General features: G+C 38.5%; 1 protein-coding gene and 1 long non-coding RNA gene across 11 annotated transcripts in view; both read right to left on the reverse strand.

Moving 5' to 3' along the window:
- vav2 (vav 2 guanine nucleotide exchange factor) overlaps positions 1–26,881 on the reverse strand; it is a 157,858-nt gene that overhangs the window by 74,189 nt on the left and 56,788 nt on the right. The gene's annotated exons all lie outside the window — the stretch shown is intronic.
- On the reverse strand, positions 10,414–15,809 carry LOC113064315 (uncharacterized). Its single transcript, XR_003278801.1, has 2 exons — positions 11,846–15,809; positions 10,414–11,011 (listed from the first exon to the last, which is right to left on the reverse strand). It is a non-coding gene; the product is annotated as an uncharacterized LOC113064315 (long non-coding RNA).

Raw genomic sequence — 26,881 nt, forward strand, 5'->3', positions numbered from 1 at the left:
TTACACTAGCTTGCTCTATTCTTTTTCTATTCTGTTTTCTTTTTATTTATTATATTATTTAAAAGCTGCGTTTACTGTGTTAAGCTAACTGAGACTTGTTATAACACTTCTGTATCATTGCTCTTTTTGCTTTCTTCCACTGTTCTCATTTGTAAGTTGCTTTGGATAAAAGCATCTGCTAAATGAATAAATGTAAATGTACATTTATTAGAAAGAAAGAAAGAAAAAACAATCTTACTAACCCCCAATGTTTTGAACATTAGTACTGTACATTTCATAAACTCATGTGTTCTAGACAGTTTGATCAACAAGAAAGAACATGTACTTGGTTTTTATTTAGAAAATGCATCAGTGTGAGCATTGGATGACATTTTCAACATCACAGAATAAAACAGAAAATGAAAGATGCTGCACTTTAAATTAGGAAAATGTTTTCCGCTCCACGTTCGGCTCTGACAAATCGCATGCATCTGTATGTGGGGCCATTTCAGTGTGGATGGAAGTGTCTTTGGTTAACATGAAAAGCACATCATCTCTCTTTGCAAGTCAAAAAGCAATTAAGCCCGCTAACTGTTGCTGAAATAGCCCGGGGCTGAGTTGGAGCTGTTAATCTAAGACAGCCCTGAGCTCCGCTTGTACACACTGGCTTCACAGTCCAGCCTGCTCTACTGGCAGAAAGGGAAAACCAGACATGAACCCTGTTGGATGTACTGTACTTACTTGGCCTGCAAGCATACTGCCAAGGGACTCTGGGTTTGGTAAAGAGCAGTTACACAGGCCACAAAGTAAACTCACAGCAGGACTAAAGTAAATCACACATCAGCCATTTGTTTGTTCATCAGGTCTTCTGTGAAAACAGTGTTCAGCTTGCCAGCCCATGAGGAAATTAGACAGGATACATGCTGGCCATCACTAACAAAACTATTAACAAAAATATGATGAAAAAATTTATCACTGCAACTTGGCTAATACTTCACTATGTGCATTATATTCCATCACATCAGGAGCTCAGGCTTTCACTGTATATTTTTTGATAAATATTTTCATTCATTAATAAATGTTTATACAGTTTTCAAAATGTTGCATTAACGTTTGTTCTTCATTCATTTTGCTAATTTTAATTGTTAATTTCTTGACAAAAACTGCAATATGTTTTGGTAAAATTAACATTAATGTCAAAAGATAAAAACTCATCAACTCTGTAGAAATGAAAATTGCACATTCAAATATGAAAAACAGTAATATTTGGAAATATTGTAAACATATCTGTCTGTCTGTCTGTGTGTGTTTTATAATATAAAAATATCATTAGTGCTTGTTAATATATGAAAACATATTAGACATTTTAAAATAAATAAAAGGCATTTATTTGAGACCCAGCTTCTCTTCTCCCATATCTCCTACTCTCACCTGAATGAGGGACGCTATAATCACCCGCTAAGGCCTGGTTCACACGGGACGATTTTAAAATTGTCGGCAGATTTTCCAAACCTGAGAGACCCCACACACGGCGATAAAAAATCACGGGTCTAACAGTTTTGGTCGCTCCGTGTGTGGTGTGCAGCCACACGGCAATATAAACACATCACACACGAACCGATTTGACTCCCGAGCATTCCCAGGTCAGACGGGAAATCTCGCAAAATCCCTCGAGATCAAACGTGACTTTAGAGTAAACAATCATGGCGGACAAAGAGGATGCAGTGGCCATTGTTTGTGCTTTGTTTTTAACGGGGAAAAAAACATAAGAAAAATAAGAAAAGGCGATGGTCAAAGAGGTGGAGACGACGCGAGCATGGACTATACTTGCTATATCATGATATGGAGATAAGTTGTTGTTTTATCTCATAGAAATGTTGTTACGTACTACACAGATTAATAACCGTTGAAATAAACGTTCATATATTAGTTTCCATGTACTCTGGTGGACTGCAGTTGTGGATGTAGTTATGCCCATCGACTTTATTTGTATTTGTTATATTATATACGCCGGCTGTTTTGATTTTGTTTCCCGGTACTATCACTGCCTCGTCACCTCGCTTTCTGATTGGCTACACGCCACAGTCATCAGGCTGCGTGATTGTTTGTCCTCGGGGGACACCACACACGAGAAGAAATCGGGCAAAATAAATCCAACATGTTGGATATCCCCGATTTGAGATCGGAGCGGTCCCGACATTCTTCCGAGCAGAGGAGATTAGTCTTAACACACCACACACGGCAGGAATATTTGATCAGATTATTTTACGATAATCGGAGCATCCTAAGATTGTCGGAAGGGGTGAATCGGGGCTAAAATCGGCCCAATTATCCTGCCGTGTGAACCAGCCTTAACCGGCTCGGACAACAGTAAAGCTCAAGAGAACATAAGAAGACAGCTGTTACATTTCACTTTCACCTCAGGGAACCAAAGCGTGTTGGTTTTTGCATGTCAGTGTAGAAGAAGTGTTGCTTTTCAGTGAGAGAGAGACTAAAGCTGATAAAATATTTTTACATGAGTGGTGTGCTTGGTCAATTCATCCACTTCAAGTATGGCAAGGCAAGCTGCAGACACAACAATCGTGTTTATATTACTATTTTTTGTTCGCTTTAAACCATCGAAGCAATATTCTACTGATAACAAAATCAGAAACAAGACAAAACACAAACAAGCATCCATAATTGGATTTAATCTGCCATAAACTCCCCCCACACACATTTGTGATCTAAATGTTTACCCAAAATAAACTGTGTAATGAATCAAAATGAGTCCAAACAAATTAGCATTCTCAAATGTTCTGCCTAAGTTGCAGCAGAGCTGCAGTTAAAGGAATCTTGTCTATGTCTAAAATAAATAAAACCAAGTAAAACTAAATCAGTCTGTGCAGGTTCTAGCTGTGAGTCAGTGTGAATTAAACCAGGATCAATCTAAATGTTGCTTGGAGAGAAAAAGGTCAGGTTTAGAAATAAATGACTGAATTATGAGACAGACTATGAGTTATCCAATCCAATCAATCTCATAACACTCAGACTTTCTATAGGGCCGCCTCTTTTTCTCTGAAGTCTCCTATGAGAAAAGCCTTCCTGTGGACCAATCATTTCTACATTTCACTCGTTGGGATCATTTTTTCCCCCTCTTCCATCACAGACACAGAAAAGTCATTTAGTGAAGAAATACAGTGCACGTAGTCCGTGGGGAAGATAAAGACACTTCCTTTTCTACACTCGTGCCAGAGAGGTTTTATGGGATGGCTAGGTGTGAATGAAGCTCATCTGCAGTCTAAATGGACTACATAGTGCTGGCCAGAGAGAGCATATCACTAAGCCTTTAAAAAAATATATATCTGTCACCACACGCAGCATATGTTTACAGCAAATATTTTAAGCATTCTAGCAGGCTATGAAACCACAGATGATCGTTAAATTATCCTTTTATTTATTTATTAAAGGTTAAGGCAAGCCAACAATTAATACATGTGGTTTCTAACTGTAGCTAAAAGCATGCGGACAAGGTTAAAAAGATTACAGCTGTGTATGTACATGCATGTACAGTATGTGCAGATTGATTTAGAGTGCCCCGACAAGGGACATGGATGTAGCATTTGAAATTTGATCCTTTAAGCAAGCTTTTGTCTGGCAAGGTAACTACACTACAAAAATTAATTACATTAACACAACAAACTTCAGTAGCAAGACTGCCACTCCAGCCCTATAACCAATGCGTGACACTGTAAACATCCAGAAACTCAAAGCTGACACATACAGACCATCAATGGGATTACAAAATAACATTAATATGATGAATGAAAGGGATTCAGGATGATAAAATACTTTCTCCTAATCCAGTTTAAAACAAAAAATATGCTCAAATAAAAATTAATTAATAAAATATGCTTAGGTGCACAAGAATCATTATTACTTATTGAGCATGACTATATATGCATCTTTTGGGAGTCTTAAAAGAAAGTCATGGACTAAAAACAACAAAACTTACAATAATTTTTTTGGGTTTTTGTATAAAACCCTTTAGATGATGACTAAAGCTCCAGTTAGTTTGCAATTTTAAATCGGTAAACAAAGTGCTGGAGCAACACTGGATGAAGCACTCAATTGCTGCACTGATGCTATAGACTCAACTCCCTGTTGTGGGCGTTTACTTCAGAGCTCAGCCTTCTGAACACTGATATTTAAGGACGGGACACAGAGCACAGAGTAAACAGATCAATATGCCACTTTGGTATCAGTGCTACAGTCAGCTGAAAACAAGCTTGTGCCTTATTATGTATTCACAACTTCTCTGATTTAAATGAGCTTCCTCATTAGGCTATGGGCAGTTGGAGAGGGACAGCCCGTGGGAGGGCGGTATCTGTGGTGATTGGCTCTGAGTGCTGGTGGGCTCAGATCAGGCCTTGATCGATGGTGCTCGAGCGCAGAGCAAGGCTCCTTCTGCTGTGCAGTGCAGTGATTAGCTAGTATGGAGGACTAGAGCTCATTGATTACATGGATCTGCTCCGTTCCTGATAACAAAGACTGGGTATTTTATTATGAAGGGGGGGCAATGGATTGGGATTTGGGAGGAAGTGAATGGATCAATCAGGCAGTTTCCAGAACAACATGAAGAGCAATGTAAGGCCTTAATTCTTGGCAGTTTACTCTCATCTTAGAACAATTAGACGACATTATCTCTATGAGGTAGTACAATTACATCACACACGGACAAAGAGAATAACAAGTTAAATATACAAAGATACAAACAGAAGTAGAGAGTGGCAAAGAAAGAGACATACTGTGAACATATTTTAAAGTGAGAACACTAGACATGAACAGAGAAAAGATCCTTTGAAATATCATGATAAATTTCATGTTAAATTTCACCTGGCTTGATGTGCTTTGGTGGGGAAAAAATGCTCACCAGGGTTGCAATAAATTTAAATAAATAAATAAATGTATGCATTTAGCAGACGCTTTTATCCAAAGCAACTTACAGTGCATTCAGGCTATCAATTATTACCTATCATGTGTTCCCGGGGAATCGAACCCCCAACCTTGCCCTTGATATCACAATGAGCTACAGGAACACTAATAAAAAAAAAAAAATCAAAGTACAGTAAAAACAGTGATACATTTTTTTTTATAAATTGAAAATAAATATTATTGCAATTTATTCAGAAATAATTTAGTAATCAATATGCTTGTCGGTGCTCAAAAAACATATTTTATACTTCTCATGCATTATTAATTATGTGCTGTTTAATATTTTATATTTTGGTCAGGATTCTTTGAAGAATAGAAAGTTCAAAAGATAATGCTTTCATTTGAAATATAAATCTTTAGTAACAGTTGAAAAGTCTTTACTCTCACTTTTGATATTGTTGTGTCCTGGCTGAATAGAAATATAATTTAATCCAAAAAATTTTTTTATATCTTACTAAACCCAAGCTGATAGTGTACAACAGCAACACAGCTAAGGCTGTCATGATAAAAAATTTTGCATGATGATAAATTGTCCAAGAAATTATCGCGATAAACGATAATACTGTCATTGATAAGACCAGTTTCAACTAATATAATGATAATGGCATAATAACGCAGGTACACCTTTTCAAATATCAATAAACTTTTATTTTATTTTATGGCAGATTCATAGCAAAAAATACCAACATGTTGACTTTGTGTGACTCAAAATTAATAAATTTTGTATGTTATATTATGTTTATATGCCAGTTAAGGATGCTCATATTAACTGTTTAACCGTTAACCGAAAGTAAAAATTTTGACCGATGAAGGGGCTATTCACATATCTTTTTTTGTGCTCAAGTTCATTATTTCAAATGCGGTATGCGCAATCATAATGGAAGAGACGGACTCGCTACGTGCTCGTTTTTTCCAGGCAGTGCACACCGCAAAGAGTTAAAAATAACAGCTTTTCAGAATGACGCAAGCGCACCAGGTCATGTGAAAAGAGTTTTTCAGTGTTGGGAATCCTTGTCGTAACAGATATCACAGCTGATGGATGGTTAGCAACGACAGACTACGGATGTGCAAAAAATCAAATACGATTTTCATGCACATCTCATCAGTAAATTCGCTGCTGTAATTAGAAGTATATCTCCAGCACGTGCGTTCAGATCATGGTTGCCAGGTTTACACAAAAAAATCCTGCCCAGTTGCTTCTCAAAACTGGTCTTTACTGATGAGATGTGCAAGAAAATCGCATTTGATTTTTTGCACAGCCCTACGACAGACACCTCAGAAGCGCAACTGCCCGAGTGCGCGCGTGTGTCTGTGTGTATGTGTGTAACTCACTGGACACGTTGACAAACGCAACCACACGCCTACAGACATATTTAGCTCAGCAAGCCAAATGAAGCGAGCGAATAGTAGGCCTATACCCCCTGCTACGCAGTATTAAAATAAAGCAGTAGTGCAAGTAAAATGCAATATCACTTGAGACGCAAACATCCACAAGCAAATGAGAGGCGCTTCCCAAAGCTGGCCACTCTAGCGAGACGTCATCTCTTTATTCCCGGGAAATCTGTTCCATCGGATCTGTGCCAAGGGTGTTCTACTGCGGGCTGTCCACAGACTGCGGTCCAGGCTAACCCCACATCATGTTACATTTTTTAAATAAAATAAAAAAAAAGAAATTATCACGGTCGAAAAAAATTATTTATCGAGTATTATGACAGGCCTAAACACAGCTGACTGCAAACTCGTGATGTGATATTAGGTACCAAAAATACATACTGTACTATTAGGGATGCACCGGTTGACCAGCCATAAATCGGAACCGGACGGTTTTTGGTATTTTTCTGGCCGATTTTTCCGGAAGTGCGGCCGCGTGCACAGACTACATCGAAATCATTCGCTATCATGTAATTTGTGTGGAAGTATTTCGAAATCTGTGCACAGGACACTGGCAGCCGATCAGCGCTGGAAGTGCAGAGCTACATGTCTGAGGCACAGATAGCAGGAAGCGCTGTTGTACTGGTGCTCAAATAAGAGCACCTTTTCTGCACGCACTAAAGCTGCTCGAGCGTATACTGTACCGGTCCGTGCCCTGCACACGAGTAGTAGACAGTGAAGAGATGTTCAGATCAACTTCTCACGTGTTGGATGAGAAACGAAACGGACCAAACTGACATGCTTTTTTTTTTTTCTTTTTTTTTGTATAAAGTAGAACTTGCATACACTTTTGAAAAGACAGAAGTGAATGTCAGTTCTGTAAAGGAGGATTATTTTTATTTTACCTTAAAAATACATAAAAAAAATTCTTTCATCCATTTAAAACATTTATGGGTAATGATTCACATTTATATAATTTTTTAACTGGAGACAATAGTTATTTATTTTTCATTGCCTCAAGTAAAAAATATATATGTGAATCATTACCCCATTTTTTTTTTTTTTTTGGACGAATGAAACACTTTGCATCTGTTTTATTCGCACCAACATTATTTGATTTTAACATTTTGGAATAATTTACTTATATAGCATACTTTTTTCATTCTCACTGGTAAAGCTTTTTTTTTTTTTTTTTTTTTTTAAACCAAATTTAAAAACTAAAACAAATACTGAATGCTGATTAAGAAACATCTTCTTGAATGTGTGTTAATTGTGTTGTTTGGACTGTAGAACTACGCAGTTATTGCATTTAATTTCAGATGGTTACAGTTAATCTTTTAATTTAAGGTCAGTATGTAATTTTAACCCAATTCAAAAACAAAAGTTAAATGCTGATGTCTCTACCATCTGTGTATGTATTGAATGTAGTCTACTTACTGTGCAGTTACTGCTGTTAATTTCAGATGGTTACGGTTATTGTTTTCAATAGACAAAATCCAGTTTGGCCTATTAAATAACAAATAAACATCTTGTTTATGCACACTTTCCTTCTTTCTTGTTTGTTGCTTAAAGATAAACAAAAATCGGAAATCGGTATCGTAATCGGCCAGTATGCTAGTAAAAAAAATCGGTATCGGAATCGGCCAAGAAAAATCATGATCGTCCATCCCTATGAACTATTACTCTTAATCACCAAAAAAATTCATTTTGCTTAAAAAACTACAAAATGCATGGACAGAAGCTCCATTTTGGATGAACTCCAAAAAACAAACCAAAATCCCTAAAAAAAAAAAGGTCATTCCAAGGTCATGAAAAGGTTGGCGAATCTTACTTAATATTGCAACAGTACTCAGACAATTGAGAGGTCTTCTAACTCACCCTCTGTGAGAGAAGGTTAGCATACCATTACGGATATGTCTACAGCACCTTGGCATGTAGCCATGAACCACAGCACTGCCTTTGCTCAAGGGCACAGTATCCACAGAAATTACAGATTTAATGCATAAAGACATCAATCAATCCATAATCTCATTGACCCAAACCTTATGGCATGCACTTGTGCTTAAACTGCTATTTAATCTGATAGGGTCAATTTGATTAAATATGATCCCATGGCAATGTATTATGATCTCCGTTTGAGCCGACGATGTGTTGGAACAGCTGGGCTTTCAACCAGAGAGCTGACTGATCGGTGTACTGGGCTACTGTCTCCATCCACCAATAAATGCCAATAGCTTCAATGTCTTGTATGATTTGCATGTCCCAATCACCACATCAACACACTGAAATGAATTAATTCTACATGAGCAAAAATAATTATTAAAATATTATCTTATCTGAAAAAATAATAATAATCATTTTCTGACAACACAGATAAAGTACTCAATAAACCTCATAAGTACCAGAATAAACAGACAAAAATTAAATAAATGAATAAATATTAATCCTTCCATGATAAAAACTAAATTTTACGTTTTCTGAAGAACATGTGTGTGGTGCCTGTCTGTGTCAAACTAACATCACAATGTTTTGGGTGCTTATCAGGTCAGTGCCAAGGTGCTCTGAGTGGTTTTATCCACTTTGCTATGAGGGTAGATGTTTTCTAGCGCAAGTCAAAAATTCCAACACCAATCCTTCCTCTAACAATTAAAACAAAAAACAATTGATTGAAAAATTGATAGTTTTTGTCTATGACAATTTAATGTTGTGATGCTTGAGGGGCATCAAAACAATATAATGTTCAAAATGAGCTATACAATTAACAATTCATTTTAAAGAGAAAGTTGAAAAACTGAGAAGAAAAAGTCCCTATGATACAGCTGGGACCTGTATTATAGAGAAACACTTAAGAAACAGAGTTGCTTTCGACTCAGTACTGGATGATAGAAAATGCTAAAAGAAAAATAGGCAGAAATAAGCATTCATGAACAAATATTTAATATCAATCAAATATATCCAACATCAACTTCAAATATAAAATTGATAAAAAATCTAATCAAATCAATTTTATGTCTTGCCAGGTACAAAAACCTACGTCTGCTAGGTTACAAATTGATTAGGCATCATTCATTGCCAGAGAATGAACAGCAAATGATAAATAATGCTGTGAAGTTTCATACTGAGGGTTAGGGCCTTATTCAAATCCCAAAAGTGAGTCTAGCCTTATCAAACATTAATAAGACAAAGGCAACTGACAGACTGTGATCCTAAATGTGCCAAACCTGCTTAGTATGCAAGTTAATTGTTATGTCAAAGCTAATATTAGTTATTCATTAATCTAATGGTAACAAAGTAAGCAGTCGAAGCCAGAGGCCCTTTGAGCCTAAGCTAAATCTATAGATTGCCATTTGCAGCTGTCATTTGCCCATAGGCTTTCGACCCTTGAATTCTCCCCACAGATCTGCTCAGAGGGAACCAGCAGGCCCAAAGCGGGTAAAGATCAATGATTAGAGGCCCTGCTCGAGGACTCCACCCTGCCGAGCATATCTCTCTTCATCTCCCTCTCTCTGCCTCTGCTCCACATGGTAGAAAAAGTGTAGCCCTGAGGCGAGCGCTTTCTCCAAACCTGTGTTGAATGCTAATGCGGTCCCTCTACAAGTTTTGCCGCTCCCATCTCTCAAACTGTCATCGCAGCAGCAGCAGAAGCCTTTGTGTGCGCTTTATAATTACACTGATGGGGTGAGAACATTGACATAGCACCCTTTTAATATTTCCTGCTGAACATAAAAAGCCAAAAGGAGGGCATAGAGCAGATAGATAACTACATTCGCTACCTCAAAAAAAAAAAAAAAACATCTTCTCTGATTATGAAGAACTCACTTGCATCTTTTTCGGTCCTTCTGAAGATTTAAAACTACTTCAAGGACCTATTAGGTACTTATCGTAGTACTCTGCACAGCCTGTTTCCCTGAGGAACTGTATGTGTCTATGTCCTAGAAGAATATCTCACTTCAGACATTTCCTCTAGGGCTGGGTAAAAATACTGATTTTCTGATTAATCTACATTTGAATAATCAAGATGGATATTTTCAGTGGGACATGTCACTCTGTTGAACACAATTCATTGCATCGTTCTAGTCACAAAAAAAGGACTAGATTCACCACCAAATGGCTCTTAATTTGATTCATGAACAAACGACTCTGAACTGGTTCTTTTCTATTGAATGGAGCTAAAAGGCATTAACAATTACTGAATGGCAACAATCATTCTGAAACTGTCCTGTATAATTTTTAGCATCAGCAAACAGAAAATGTTTTACATGTGTGAGCAAAATGGATGTTGTAACTGGAATATAAACAAATCACACGTTGCCACGTTAAAGTTGTTCTTCAGAGTTCAATCAACCAACCAGGAGCAAAAGCAGGAAGCAGCTTCTCTCGTGGCTCTGTCACATTAACATCTTCACTAGAGAGGCAGTGAGCCTTTTTACTAGCAAACATATGACTCATACCCATAAGAGCCACATATTCCCCATGCTACATTACTCATGTAATGCAAATGGTGCAGATATGGTAAAGGTGGTAAATGAGCTCTACCGATCTTTGCTGGTCCACTAGATTTGTGATGCTGATGCATTATCATTTGTGCATCTTCACTGTGAGAGCCTCTGGAGCCTTTCCTAATCCAAACAGATGACCGAGGGTTATGAATGGGCATGTCACACCCTACAGGAAGTTGAATTAGAATCTGAATTGGAATGACAGGAAGAGGAATTTACTGAATTGTAATTTAGTAAATGCATTATATAAAAAAAAAAAAAAAAAAAATATATATATATATATATATATATATATATATATATATATATATATATATATATATATATATATAAAAATCATACAAGATTCATGGCAGTGGTTTCGTTTTCATGGCAGCAGTCTTCATCTCTGAAATCAAACAGTGACAGGAAATACTAGCATTAGGACAAGCCATTATTGTAAGAGTTAATATTAGGGATGGACGAAACCTCTTATCTTATTTTCAATCAATACCGATATTTACAAGACCAGTATCATTAATAACAATACCAATACTTCAAAACTAAACTGATCTTATAAATTATTAAAATAATATATTAATCAGTAATTATACTCACTTAATATTAGATTTTAAAGGCATGTTTTTTTACATTTAATGGGCCTATTTTTTTTACACTACCAGAAATAAAATATACTATAATTGTATTTTATTTAAAACAATAACAACAACAAACAGCAATATTGGAACTATAACAATTAAAAATACTTTCTATTTTAATATATATTTTTTTGTTTTGTTCTTATTGACAGCTTTCCTAAAATTATATCCTATTCTTAAAATAAGAAATATCCCAATATATCGTCCTGCTTACAGTATCACAATATATCGTTTTGGTTCAGGAAAATGCATAGGGAAATTGTTTTCATATTTGATACATTATTGATCAAAAACAACCTTTTTCTCTTAGAGTCACATTGGATAACTGTAATTTCCCAAGAGTCAGCGAAAAACACCAAAAACACCTTTCTTCTGAAGACAAACCTGGAAAACACTCAAGGAGAATCATGGTGCTTGACTGAGACAGCTGCATAGGTATGCGAAATGACATTTTATCTCAGTTCAACCATCTGCAACTTTCTCCCTTTTTCTGTAACTGTCCATTCTTTAAGCCACCAATGGGATGCCAATCCAGTCATCTGATAAATAATAATCCTAGCCAGTCCCAGAATCGGTTTCCAGACTATTCTGTTTGGCACAGCAGCCCTGTGGAGCTGCCACTTATCCACAAGCCTCTCATGCCTGTCCCTCCTCTCTATCCCAGCTGAAAAGTGGGACATGACCTTTGTATAATCACATACATATTGGAGGGTGGGGAAAAGAGAGAAAGAATAATACAGTTTAACAGTCTATATGATAACCTCCCTAATGTTACTGACAGTGGCATTACGTGATTCACAGTCAATGCACTTTCCAACAATAGATTCACATGCCGTTTTGACCTCAGTGAAAATTGTGTATGTCACAAAAGGGCAACTTCAAAAGGTTTCAAGATCGTTAATCAGAAAGCACACAACACTTTACAACTAATTCAACAGAAAAACATGTATTTGAGTTTGTTTCAGTTTTTTGTTTGTTACACTTATATACAAAGTAACTTGCAAAAAGTGACTGTAAACCACAGGGTTTAATTTGGTTTTCTATTTCTATTTTTTTTAATTTTATTGTTTTAGCCATGATTCCCATTCACCTCCATTAAAAGACTGACAGACTGCAAAGATTTGTGTTAAAAATCTTTGTTTGTGTTCTACTGAAGAAACAAAGTCACCTACATCTTCGATGCCCTGCGTGTAAGCAGATAAACATCCAATTTAAATTTTTCAAACCTCGAATACATCGGCCAAGCAGAAAAACGTATCGGCCAATGCCGATATTTGAAAAATGCCAATATATCGGTCGACCACTAATACTTATTATCCGTTGCTTATCGCCATAGCATTTTTTACAGTATAGAATATTTTTTCTGCCACATTCTGTGATAAGAAGCCACATCAGATCACAAAAGGAAGTTATTTCAAACACTCAACTGATGTTGTGGAGTAAAGGCATGTTGTAATGTTCTCTTTTATTGAATAGCAGGTTTAGAAATGCTTCTCATTACAATTTATTAGTCAATATTAGTCGATTTGCCGTCTCTATTTAATGATAGGCCTTCTGCATTTGTCAATCCTCCCTGCTTGTTATTTGGGGAATGTACCCAGCGCTCTGATTGGTCAAACTCTTCTTAATTTGCTGTTGCTTGATTTGAGTATGCCATGTGCACAGAGGCATCACCAGCTTATTGACAAATTGTACCAGGGTACTGTGAGGTTAAAATGCGTATCCGCTACACAACATGCATACGGTTGGCAGGTCTGCAGAATGACAAAACAAATGTTAGAACCACAGACAAAATGACAGATAGTATGACAGGATGTTAGAGTGACAGACAGACAAATCGACAGAGTTATAGTTACAATGCCAGAACGTTAAAATGACAGTCAGATAGAATGATAGAATGATAGAACATTAGAACACACAGAACAAGAAACAGAATGACAGACTGTTCAAATTACATACACAGAATGATAGAATGTTAGAACGTCAGACAGACAGACATAACAATAGAACAGAATAATAAATAGGGTGTTAAACTGACATACAGACATCAGCTGAAAAGCCATTGGAATTAAACACGAGACATTAAACGAAGACTGAAGGACAGATATCTGCTGCAAATGTTGGATGAGATGCCAAACGAATCTCTTAATGACATTGTAAAGAGCTTTGCCAATATTAAAATGGTAGTGAAGGTAAAGAGCACACATTTCAAGCCTTGATGACAAAGACAGGAGTGAGGGATGCTGTCAGATTTCACAAGCCCCAATTTTTCAGATGTTAAATCATCCGTTGAAATCATTTCATTAAACGCCCTTCATTTCCCATTAATTGCTTAGATAAGAAAAATGTGAGGCACTGGCTGTGAAGCGAGGAGCTTGGTTCAATTTGTGTAATGATTTTCACGTGCCTCATCTCTTCTTTAAAATCAGAACATTCCAAGATAATATTTTCCTATTCTGCTGAAACAGTGGAAGCCAACGCAATGGATTTTTTTCAACGGAATCTCCTGGTAAATACTTTTTGTCATTTTTGTTCTGTGGCCACGCAGATCTTTCCAAATAATTAAAGTTTCTGTGGTGTGGAACATTGCTTTGGCAAACCATGAGTAAATAAGCTGGAAATGTGCAGTGAGTAAAAATGATTTTGGCATCCCTGACATCAACAGTGGTCCTCCAGGTGGGCTACACTGCTGAGACACCTGCTGCGTTCTCCCAGTTGTGTCTTTTCTTATTTTTAATCAGACCTTGCCTTGTCAGAAATCCAGTTAGCCATGGGAAATCAACAGCTGAAACTTTGATCAAATTGATAGAACTTTATCGAAAGAAAATCCAGCGTAGCTAATCTGACCCTATTAGCTCAAACCACCAAAGCCACAGTGACAAATCGGTGGTCATTGCGCAGTGTGGAGAACACACAGTGTTTCACGGACTGTCAGAGCAGGAGTGTGATCCAGCATGGCTAATAAAGGTGGATGACGCAGCGGGTTCTAACGTGTCCCCTGACCACAGATGATATTGATTTACATTCATCTCTCAAACATAGACTGACAGGACTGCACTCACTGCACCTCACACATTCACATGGATCGATGCATCTACAGTAGATGTTAGAGAACACGGTGAGAGACATAGAGACAAAAAGGCAAAAAATAAGGAATAAGTTGGAGGAGGACTGTGGGAAGAAAAGAATACTTTAGAAAAGAGTTAAAGACACTGAACAAACTCTTAATTTGCTGCTTATTAATAATCAGTTAGGTAGTTTGGGTATAGAGTGGTTTAAAGGATCTAAAATGCAGAATAGTGCTTTATAAGTGTCAATAAACAGGCAATTGTTTTCTCGATGCATCGATTACAAACCCTGATGATGCAATGCACTGATCTTGAAAGAAGGATTTTTGAATCGTGAATCGTCGATTTCAGACAGCAAATGATTTAAAATGCTAAGAATCGAATGAATAGCGATTTCTATAGCGATTCAATGTTTTCAAAATCAAGGATTTTTGAATCGTGAATGGCCGATTTTGGACAGTAATCGGTTTAAAATGCCAAATATCTAATGAATCGCGATTTCTATAGTGTTTCAATGCTTTCAAAATGTATACACATTAAATTATTACCAGCAGGAATTAATGGAGACTTTGAACAGTGTTTTTTGCCTCGCTTCTCTCCTTCTCGTGCTCCACTCCACAGTTTAACGCCTGTGACCAGGGTTGCCAGGTTCTCGCAACAAAACATCACTGTCTTCTAAACTTTTGAACTGTACTGTATTGATAATATAAAATTACTACTTAGATCTCATTGAAAACAATGCATTAACTACTTTTATTAGCTTCAAAAAGTGAATATCTACTTTTGTCTGTAAAAGACCAGTATTTTGCAAGTAGTGAGCAAATTATTGTATTTTTGGTGCATTCTCTTTAAATTCTGCAATGTTTCCAAATACAGGTTCTTTAGCTGTTAGCTGGGACCAAGAATAGAAGGTCGTCATAGGTGAAGGCAGCAGAGGACAAACTCCCAGAATGTGTGAGCAGCGGCATGTGGTGCAGCTGAAGTCCTCTCAATCTGACCTCAAATTTCCCCTTAATTTATTCTTCTGCTAACCTTATTACCACTCTACACCTCCCAGCTGTCTTTCATCATCACTATAACTGCCCCTTTGCCTCATTCTGTTATTTTTCTCTCACCTGAGACAGAGGGAAAAATGAATAAGCACATCCTGGCTGCCTACAGAACGCTGGTACACGCACACAGCAAATGCAAAGGAAGCAAGTGCAATTGATAACGGACTAAAGAAGACAAACACTCTGAATGATAACAGTTAATTTATGTGCAGTAATGCACTGGCTCCAGAAGGCACATTAAACTCATCTTCTTTAATGGAAGGGTCACCTACAGGTGTCCAGAAAGCTTGGTGATTCTGGAGCTCCTGAATCAAAGTGAAGTTCAATTGATCCTGCTGGTTTTTGTAATAAAGCCTAACACTAATTCTCAATAAAAGAATGATATACAAACACTTGCGCACAAACCCTAAAACATAGTAAAACATGCCACAAAGAATAAAATATAAAAGAAGCAGAAAATAGTAATGTTAAGAAGGTCAACCAAGTTTACTCTTACAGTATATACAGTACAAAAACAGATTGACCGAAAGCTAACGTGCAACTATTCAGGTAAAATCATTAATATTTTCAATTAATGATTTGTAACTAATATTGAAGATACTTGACAAATGTATTTGTTAATTAGCCATTTTACAATAGTAAAACCATTTCTACAGAAAAAATAAATAAAAAATACGTTGCTGGCAACACAGCAAGCTGTGAAAAATAAAAATACTTCTGATATTTTGGCTTTTTTGTTTTAATAATCAAAGAATTTAATCCAAGAATAATTGACAAATTAATCATCAAAATAGCCAGTGGTTGCAGCCCCAGACTTAAAGCTGCGGTAGGAAATTTTGACGCTCTAGCGGTTAATAAACAGAACTGCTTGCGTCTTGCGGAAGAACATCGTAGCCGGAACTACTTCTCTCTGTTTATGTCTATGAAGAATCACAAAGGTACTGGGTTACTCCGCCGTGGTACCCCCGAAGCAATCTAAAATAGTCTGAATATAAACACTTATTATAGGTGCACCCTAGTGATTCAGGACAAGCTAAAAACACGGTTTGGAAAATGGATTCATGGTGTACTCGCTTATTATATACATTTTTCTACATTTTGAACACAAACAAAGTTAAGGACCGCAATAGGACCACTGGGAGGAGCCAGAGGAGCTTGATTTTTTCACAGATTATCTGTCTCATATTCTATTGTCAGGACATAATAACAGGTTTAATAAATATGGAAAAAATATTTTTTTTACAAAAGTTCCCTACAGCACCTTTAATAGCTTTGAGGTTCTGGATCCCATGATAGCCTTCAGTAAGTGCCTTCAGACCCCCATGGATGGCCTGCCCCATCTCTCTCTCTCTCATTAGATGTGAGCATGTTGTCACATTCAGAAGATTCATTAATGTAGCAGTGTGGAGAGTCTCATTGACCGTGTCATTCGGAGTAGAAATTAAAGGGATATTTGTGTCGGGACACGTCACTCTCTCTGATTTCATGTTGAGAGTCATGCTAATAGAGGTTTATCCTCTGTTAGAGAATTTGGCATAGAAATGTAAGCTTGTGTAGCAATACTTTAAGTCTCTACACCAGACTCAAAATATATTTTTTTTACTAAGTCAGTTCTAAGCTAAGTTTTCACAGGAAAACCAGCATAAGTGTACATGCTGTGTACAAGACATCACCAAAATCTATGATGACTTTATGAGACTGGATGATACAGCTCCGGACCTCGATGTTGAAATAAATGTTTATGTAAGCCAATAAAACCATTTGTTCAGACTATGAAAAGAGAAAACAATCAAAAAGCCTCAGGCCTCAGATTAATCGTGCATGTGTTTGCATTACTGCACTGGGATTCCGGTGTGACATATGAGAGCCACAGCCTGATCTTCTCAGCAGGAGAATAGCAGTAAAAGCTTTATAACAGTTTGAGTTAGAGAGCTCCCTGTCCACAGACCTGTCCTAAAGATGCCAGGAGGCTTATGGTCCACCAAACACCTGCTGCTCAACAGACACACCTGAGCCACACAAGAACCCAAAAACCTATAAGAGTCACACTGAACATATCATCTAGATGGACACAGAAACATCCGGGATGTGGGTTTGAGACCCAGATAATAATTTTAACAATACCCACGACATTACAGAGGTAAAATGGGATGTGCATAATGTTTTATTGGTCTCAGCTGAGCCAGTGAAAGTGGCAGACTGCTATGCCTGGTCACACACAATTGCCCACTGGTTTAACGACAGAAGAATCAATTTCATGCGTATCTTTAATAAACGCAACAAATTAGAAGCTGATATTGATTTCTGTTCGACAGTCACCGTGAAAACAATTACTTCCTTTTTTGAGGTGTAACAATCCAGCTTTCTGTTCATTGTGAGAACAGAAATCCTGCTGAGGAGTTTTAGTATCTCATTCTTTTCACCAATTTTTTCCCCCCAGTCGGTGCACTTCTGGGTGTATAATCTAATCAGCATTTAAATAATGGATTTAATACGCACTGCACATTTACAGATACAAGGTTATGCTCGGATCCTGCCTGTAAGCGGCTGGGAAAGGAGAAACAGAAGATTCAATATGCTTGATGTGATCTGACCCGATTTATGTACATGAGATATTGTATGCGGGATGGATTGTACACCAGATTGGTGACAACATTCACAGCTGCACACATCTGGCTAGACTGCTGACCGAGAGCAATTTTGGCTGAAAAGATATTTCCTGTCTGAAAGCTGCAACTGGAGCACAGGAGCCAATGGCAGCAGACATAGTTCTCTGCCTGTGGGCATTAGGCATGATTTCTGTCTGTCTGCAAAAGAGTCACATCACTAGACACGGTCAAGTGCCTTCAAGGCAATAATGGCAGCTGTTTAAAAGAGAAGGGGCAAAATAATATGCACTGGATTTAAACCTTTTAAAGCATGTTGTCAATAAGACTGGCCAATGAGGAGAGCAGGCAGACCTGGGATGTTTTAAAACATGGATTGTATCTCTAACCATTAGGCCATGACTTCCCAAATGCTTTTATGTGGTACAAAAGCAATGTGTCAAAACAACTCGTCCCCTTGGAATTATAAGGTTCTATCTGACCTTATATTTGTCAAAATTTGAGTTATTCACAGTCTTATTCTGTGTCAACGGATTTACATTATGTGATAGATTTTTTAATTTTATGTACATTATGGGACTTTTTATTTAAAAAACAATAAGGTTCTATCTACACAGTCGAATGAAACACAAAAACTTTGGAGCTCAATATCTCAAAACTACTCGGAATACAGATAGAACCTTCTAATTCCAAGGGGACGACCTGCTGTTTATGTAACAGGAGCCTTGGCGATAGGTTTATATCAGAAACCTTTTGCTAATGAGATCCAGTTGCAAAGCCCTAACCCATGCCCCACTGCAGGGCAGGGCAGGACCTTTGCAACCAGCAGCTATAACAAGGAGCACTTGATGCATCAGTGTGGTGGTAATTAATATGCGGAGTCAAATGGGTGCAAAAGGTAAATGCATCTGCTCTGCCTTGCCTCTCTGAACACTAAGAACCTCATTAGCCTGTCGCAATGCTCCAATAATTACAGCATTATCCAAACAGCAGGATTGAACCAGCTAGAGAAAATCTAAGTGGGACATTATTAAGATAAAACAATAGAGCAGGGATGTTTCTGTGGGCAATGTTCAGAGACTAAAATTGGCTACTGGTACCATGACAACCCAGACCTGTAGTAATAACATCTGTTCTGCTGAGAAAAACATTAGCATCTTTGAAGAAAGTCACAGATTATGAATCAATTGTAGGATTTCCTGAAATGACATAAAAAGCAGCAAAATCAGCACTTATGAGAAATTATGATCAGAAGAATCAGAATCAGAATGAGCTTTATTGCCAGGTATGTTTACACATACGAGGAATTTGTTTTCGTGACAGAAGCTCCGCAGTACAACAGAATGACAGCGACAGAACATAAAACACATAATAAAAGAATAAAAAATACAAATAAGTAGATAGTGAATGACAATATACAAATGACAATTGTAGGCAGGTATATTACAAAATGAAGTTATGTATGTACATATATATTGTGTGCAAAATTTAAGTGTATACTAAGTATGTGTGTTAGATAAATAAAGTGTGTGTGTATATAAATATAAAGTGTAGTGTGTTTGCCGTTATTATAAGCTGTTCATAAGATGGATTGCCTGAGGGAAGAAACTGGTCCTGTGTCTGGTCGTTCTAGTGCTCAGTGCTCTGTAGCGTCGACCAGATGGCAACAGTTCAAAGAGGGAGTGTGCTGGATGTGAGGGGTCCAGAGTGATTTTGACAGCCCTTTTTCTCACTCTGGATAAGTACAGTTCTTGAATAGATGGGAGAGTTGAACCGATGATTCGCTCAGCAGTCCGGACTACTCTCTGAAGTCTTCTGAGGTCAGATTTAGAAGCTGAGCTGAACCAGACAGTTACTGAAGTGCAGAGGATGGATTCAATGATGGTGGAGTAGAACTGTTTCAGCAGCTCCTGTGGCAGGTTAAACTTCCTCAGCTGGCGGAGAAAGTACAACCTCTGCTGGGCCTTTTTCACAATGGAGTCGATGTGAATGTCCCATTTCAGGTCCTGAGAGATGGTGGTTCCCAGGAACCTGAATGACTCCACTGCAGTCACAGGGCTGTTCATGATGGTGAGTGGGGGGAGTGCAGGGGGGTCTCTCCTGAAGTCCACGATCATCTCCACTGTTTTGAGCGTGTTAAGCTCCAGGTTGTTGAGACTGCACCAGACAGCCAGCTCTTTTACCTCCTGTCTGTAAGCAGACTCGTCACCGTCCTGAATGAGGCCGATGAGTGTGGTGTCGTCTGCAAACTTCAGGAGCTTGACAGAGGGGTCCTTAGATGTGCAATCATTAGTGTACAGGGAGAAGAGCAGTGGGGAGAGAACGCAGCCCTGGGGAGCTCGGGTGCTGATTGTACAGGTGCTGGATGTGTATTTTCCCAGCCTCACTAGCTGCTGCCTGTCTGTCAGGAAGCTGTTGATCCACTGACAGACGGAGGTGGGCACGGAGAGCTGATTTAGTTTGGGCAGGAGGAGGTTTGGGATGATCGTGTTGAAGGCCGAGCTGAAGTCCACAAACAGGATCCTCACATAAGTCCCCGGTCTGTCTAGGTGTTGCAGAACATAATGCAGTCCAATGTTTACTGCATCGTCCACAGACCTGTTTGCTCTGTAGGCAAACTGAAGAGGATCCAGCAAGTGTCCAGTGATGTCCTTCAGGTGGGCCAGCACCAGTTTTTCAAATGACTTCATGACTACAGACGTTAGAGCCACAGGCCTGTAGTCATTTAGTCCTGTAATTTTGGGTTTCTTAGGGATGGGGATGATGGTGGAACGTTTGAGGCATGAAGGGACTTCGCACAGCTCCAGCGATCTGTTGAAGATCTGTGTGAAGATGGGGGCCAGCTGGTCAGCACAGGATTTCAGACAGGCTGGTGTAACACAATCTGGGCCTGGTGCTTTTTTCCTTTTCTGCTTCCGGAAGACCTGGCGCACCGCATCCTCGCTGATCTGAATTGCAGGTGCCCCACCTGAGAGGGGGGATGCAGGAGGTGTGAATGGTGTGAACGGTAGTTTGGAGAGGCATTCAGGGCTGGTTGCAGGAGTTGTGAAGGGTGTGAATGGTTTTGTGGGGAGGCGTTCAGGGCAGGTGATGGGTGTTCTTTCAAACCTGCAGTAAAACTCGTTCAGATCGTCTGCCAGTCGTTGATTCTCTACAGTGCTGGGGGGTGGTGTCTTGTAATTGGTGATGTTCTTTAGACTTTTCCACACTGATGCGGAGTCGTTGGAAGTGAACTGAGTCCTTATTTTTTCAGAATAATTCCTCTTTGCCACTTTGATCTCCTTTTCCAATGTGTATTTAGCCTGTTTATACAAGACATTGTCCCCCTTCACGTAAGCATCTTCTTTGGCCTGACGGAGCTGTCTGAGTTTTGCAGTGAACCACGGTTTGTCATTATTGTAAATTAGTTGAGTCTTTGTAGGAATACACATATCCTCACAGAAACTGATATATGATGTTACGGTCTCTGTGAGTTCATCCAGATCGGTGGCAGCAGCTTCAAAAACACTCCAATCAGTGAGGTCAAAACAAGATTGTAAATCCTGCTCTGCTTCATTAGTCCATCTTTTTACAGTCCTTGATACAGGTTTAGCTGATTTTAGTTTCTGCCTGTAGGACGGTATTAGATGAACCAGAAGGTGATCAGAACGCCCCTAAAGCTGCTCGTGGAACAGAGTGAAATGCATCCTTTATTGTGGTGTAACAGTGATCCAATATATTACTGTCTCTTGTGGGACAAGTAACATGCTGTCTGTATTTTGGCAGTTCACGGGACAGATTGGCTTTATTAAAGTCCCCGAGAATGATTAAAACAGAGTCCGGGTGTTGTTGTTCTGTCTCTGTGATCTGATCAGCGAGTTTCTGTAAAGCTGAGCTCACATGCGCTTGAGGATGGATGTAAACACTGACCAGAATGAACGAGTGAAACTCCCGCGGCGAATAGAACGGCTTGCAGTTAATGAAGAGTGTTTCGAGATTTGAGCAGCACGTCTTCTTTAACACAGTTACATCTGTACACCACCGTTCATTGATGTAAAAGCATGTCCCGCCACCACGCGATTTCCCCGTTGATTCTGTGTCACGATCCGCTCTAAACAGCTGAAAGCCCGGCAGATGGAGCGCGCTGTCCGGTATGGTGTCATTCAGCCAGGTTTCCGTGAAACACAGAGCAGCAGAGTGTGTGAAATCCTTATTTGTCCGAGAATGTGCTTTGTTTCCTTTTATGCCACAGAAACAAAGAACAGTACAGACATAGAGTGAATCCTCGGACTGCTTGATCAGGCCTATAAAACGCTCTTTCTGTTTTCTAAGCTTCTGTTTCTTAGTATTTTTTTTCCAGTGAGAAGAAGCTCAGACTTAGGGATCAGGTTGAGGAGATTTGTAATAAAATTGTGGTCAAAAAGTCAACAGCCTGGAATAAATCAGTACACTTGTGTGCAACATGAACACAGAAGTAAAGAGACAATGGATCATAGTTTTTTGTTTTCGAGATGAGAACACACAAACAAGCTCCGAATGCAGGGGCTACTGTTACCAATGACTGTAATGTTGACCACAGGGGCCTTCATTAAATCAGCAGTTCCTGGAAGAGTGAAAGAGGGACGGCTGTGAATATGGAGCCTCAAGGGACGGCTGTAAAATGAAAGACAGACAAAGGGGACAGACACGCTCTAACGGGTCGAGCTAGGTCAAAGGACAACAAGGAGGACAAAATAGGCATTTGTTTTTAACATAAAAAAGATGTGTCAGCAAATTATCCTTCTGTTTGAGCTTCACTTTCTAAAAGACAAACTGACATCCTACAGTGACTCTCTGACATAAAGGAGAAGTGAGATACGTATACTAACAGATGTAGAGGTGGAGTTGGCATAGGGGGCAGCACATGCAAATGATTTCATTTATCTTGAAGAAATGCTGCTAACATACTGCTTGTGATTGTTTAGACCTCATCTGAACAGATCCTGTAGACACACCTCACTTCCTCTGAGCTGGTGGGGGTGGGTCCTCACCCGTGTTTCATCTGGATGAGAGCCGTCTGTCTGTCAAAGTCTGATAAATGCTCATCCCCCGAATATCTCCATTAAACGGCCCTCTATCTGGGATGCAGGCTGCTTAAAGTCCCTCTATTAGCATTGCAATTTACAACAAGGAACCACAGTCTGCCTGCTTTAGCTCCCAAGAGGACCGGCTCCATTCACAGCAGATTAGGGCCAATTGGGAAATTCATTTGTACGATGATTGGAGGGTTGTAAAAATATAATTTGTGATGTCTATTAGCTGAGAGCCAATCGTGCTTGCCTCTGAGTGGAGGGTTTTTTCAGATGTGTCCCACTGATTTGGCAAAACCACAAACACCTTCATGGACTCCAGCAAACAAGCTGAAGACTGTTTTTTAGTTTCAGACAGAATTTGAGTGATGATGCACAGATTCAGGAAAAAAGTGTAAACAAAACAAATCGTCTAGACATAGGTCAACTCAGACATAATGAAAATACTGCAGGCGGAACTGTCAGCAAGTAGAGTTAAAGGAAAAAACAACAAAATGTAAAGCATGCCAAAATACACATCGAGAGCAGCATTTTTACTAGACAACACCCGCTCAATATTCAGTTGACCTTGCATACATTTGTGTCACTTACAAATACACAGAGAGCTATCTGAAGGTGGGAGAGCTCTAGGGGTTTCAAGAGCTTTGTGCCAGTGCTCTGCTGTTGTGCTACAAGCAAGTAACAGACGATGGAGGGGGGGGGTTCAAAGATAAAAAAAACAATATTTTTTACACCACCAGACACACAAAAAGAAACACCCAGACTGTGACTGAATTTCAATTTCAATTAAAAAAAAAATGTCTGCAATAAGTCACATTTGGAGAGATTAACCATTAATTCACTTTCAGTGAGCCGAGTGAAGATAAAGGGAGGAAATTCATGTCTGCAAGGTGCCGTTTCACAAATCCATACAATGTAGAGAGAGGCAGAGATTGGGCCCCTGATGCTAATGTGCTGGAAAAGCCTCTTCCATGATGGGAAACTAGAACCACATAGAATAAATAACAACAAGTGGAAATCATTACTGTATAAGTAATCAAAATGATAATAATTATAATAATATATAAATATAACATTATTGTATAATTATAATTATTATTATACTATTGAATATTACTGATTATAAGTATAATGATCAAAATAGTTATGTTATATACAGTAAAACTATAAAATAATTATACGGATTATTATTAAAGATGAACTGGTGAAAACAGCTCGCTGAAGATCAGTAAGCTTTGAATAAGAGCCTGCCTTGATTTTAAAGTCCTCTTTAAGGAGCTCTCCATCTCTGATGGTCTTTAGTAGAGACTGAAGGAACCCCAAGATCTCAGTGTTGTTCATTTGGTGAAAGGAGTTTACCAATCACATTTCTGATGACTGACTTCGTCCTGCTTTTTATAAATGTTAGTTTCCCTCTCCTAAAAAACAAAAGAACTCAGCATTCACAGTGAGCATTTTGATTTTCCTGGAGGATTTTGTGGACATTTTCTCAAACTAGCTGAACTTCTCTCTTCCGCTGCTCTGGAGAGTCAAACAGGGACAAAGCCTGAGCAAAGACCGCCACAGATCTTGCATAACACTACTTGCAGTCGCAGGCCTCATCTGCCCACAAAGGTCAAAAAAGTTGAGAAATCTGAGAAAGGAGAATGAATCCCTTGGGCAGACAAGAACAACATACAGTACATATGTAGGACAGAGCATAGCATGCAGCGTAAAAATGGGAAATAATGCCTCCACACCACAATATGGACTGGACTACATACTAATAATGCAATCCAGATATGGGTTATTAAATTCAACACCGCATACCTAATTCCATTCCACCCACGCAAGAAAGCTGATATTGGGGATATGCTCACCAATCTGAAAATGTTTGGCTGAGGGGTACGAACTTAACTTAATTAGGGAAAAAAATATAAATACACACACACAAACAGGCACACATATACATATTATATAAAGACATTGAGAGAAAAAATAAAGCAGAAACAAGAAGTGATATATATATATATATATTTGAATTAAAGTGTAAATCACTTTATTATATAATGTAGACTTGACTGACTTCTTCCACTTTAAAGAAGGACAATAAACCACACCCTCAACTGCATATGAATGACAGTTCAGAGGGAGCAGGTCTTCCTGAGCTTAATCTCTTTCCTAATGTGTTACAGCTGCTGTTACAAAAAAAAGAAAAAGAAAAAAAAAAACACAAACACAAGATGGAGCATATTCTGGGCAGACCGATATACATCATCTATACTGGCATCTTCACTGGGTTTGAGAAAAGATCTCCATCCACACAACATGACCGAAAATGGTATTGAAAACCGGTATTGAAGTCAAGGTATCGGTATTAATATAGAACATTTTTTAGCACTGTATGTTCTTGATTCATATATATTTATATCCGGTCTAAGATACTATATTTAAAACATACACTTGGCAGACAAATTAGAATATTTCAGTCTTTGCCCATTCAAGCGAGGTGGGGTGTGTGTGTGTTGAGGGGTTTGCTGCACTTGCTCACAGGGACATCAGCTGTCCAGAAGCATTGCCAATATGGCTTTTTATGGTTATGGTCTCATTTCACTCTGACAAAAATGTAACCTTACAAAAATAATTATTTAGTTATTAAAGGATTCAGCTTAGGGGTGGGCAATATGACCAAAATCTTGTGTCATGATATGAGTAATTTTATATCACAGTAACACTATATTTCACAATGTAGTTATTTTTTATTTTAATAAGGTTTTTATAATATTAAAATAATTGATACCATAGACTGTTAGACTGTTCATTTCGTCTATCCTATATATATATATATCGTCATATCGCCCAGCCCTAATTCAGCTATGACTCTGCAAGATTCAAATCATTTAAAAGCAAACAGTCTGGCCTGACCATCTGGACAGGGTGTTGGCATCTGTATGCTTGACTAGACATGGTATCACAAAGCGGTGACTGATCTCAAAGGCCCTGTGAAGGGTTAAAATCAACAAAAATAGAAAATAATTATCCAGCATCGAAAAGGAACTCTGTAGTGCCTCTGGCTACACCAGCATTCTGACGGACAACAAGCCTCTCATGCGGCACAATGGCCACCCGCAACTTTCCAATGGTCTTTGATGTTGCTCACACACTGTAAAAAGAGGCAGTTCATTAATTCTCATGCTGAGGTAATTGAGAGTTCAGAAAAAAAACAGTCAGGCACTCACAACTCAATACACTGGCATCAATGCACACAGACATCCTTGGCCAAGACCACTCTCTTTGATAAATGCTGATGCTTAGCCTAAATAATTTGATCAGGAGCATTCCCTCCTGTGACCCATGATTTGTCTGTATGTGTATTCAGAGCCAGTGAGCGACGGACTTAATAATAATAATAATAACAAAAAACTGCGTTAACATGCTATAAAATAATTTTCGGTGTTAATTAATTAATACATTAACGCTTATACGATGTTAACGTTATTAACGATAAGAACGTGTTAACTTGACCAGCCTTACTTTGTGTGTATGTGAAGGAGGAATCAATTCACTGTTCACGCGGTGTCTCTCTCTCTCTCTCTCTCTCTCTCTCTCTCTCTCTGCATGTGTGTACTTCGGGGTGTGTGCGGCAGCAGCTGAGTGCACAGAAAAC

This window comes from Carassius auratus, chromosome 46 (genome assembly GCF_003368295.1).
Source record: "Carassius auratus strain Wakin chromosome 46, ASM336829v1, whole genome shotgun sequence".
NCBI lineage: Eukaryota > Metazoa > Chordata > Actinopteri > Cypriniformes > Cyprinidae > Carassius > Carassius auratus.